Source organism: Rutidosis leptorrhynchoides, chromosome 10 (assembly GCF_046630445.1).
Source record: "Rutidosis leptorrhynchoides isolate AG116_Rl617_1_P2 chromosome 10, CSIRO_AGI_Rlap_v1, whole genome shotgun sequence".
Classification (NCBI taxonomy): Eukaryota; Viridiplantae; Streptophyta; class Magnoliopsida; order Asterales; family Asteraceae; genus Rutidosis; species Rutidosis leptorrhynchoides.
In genome coordinates this window covers 300,594,972-300,595,571 of record NC_092342.1, presented here as the reverse complement: position 1 = coordinate 300,595,571, position 600 = coordinate 300,594,972, and the positions used below count along the sequence as shown (strand labels likewise).

General features: G+C 37.0%; 1 non-coding gene across 1 annotated transcript; it reads right to left on the bottom strand.

Annotated features, from left to right (window-relative positions):
• Positions 1-213: 213 nt before the first annotated feature.
• LOC139873977 (small nucleolar RNA R71) lies at positions 214-320 on the bottom strand. The gene has a single exon (XR_011767685.1). It is a non-coding gene; the product is annotated as a small nucleolar RNA R71 (small nucleolar RNA).
• Between the last annotated feature and the right edge of the window lie 280 nt (positions 321-600).

Here is a 600-nt window from a genome sequence, read left to right as displayed (position 1 = left end):
CCAAATAAACATCTTCGTACTTTTAATAGGATCTGCACACTATTTAAAATAAGAGAAGTTGAGGATGAACAGATATATCTCATGTTATTTCTCTGGACTTTAAAGGGAGAAGCCAAAGATTGGCTGGAATCGTTACCTGAAGGGGCGATCGATACATGGGATGTTTTAGTTGAAAAATTTCTTAAACAATTCTTTCCGGCATCTAAAGCCGTAAGACTTCAAGGAGAAATTGTTACGTTCACACAGAAACCTAATGAAACTCTATATGAGGCATGGACAAGATTTGGAAAGTTATTAAGAGGATGTCCGCAACATGGTTTAGACACCTGTCAAATAGTATAAATATTCTACCAAGGATGCGACATCACTACAAGGAAAGACATAGATATAGCAGCTGGTGGTTCTATTATGAAGAAAACTGAAACTGATGCTTATAAAATTATTGATAACACTGCTTCCCACTCAGATTCTAGAGCCGATTCTAGCCATGACTTAGATTCCATTTCTGCAAAGATAGATGCTATTGAGAGACGAATGGAAAAGATGACTAAAGATATCCACTCAATACGAATTAGTTGTGAGCAGTGTGGAGGACCACAT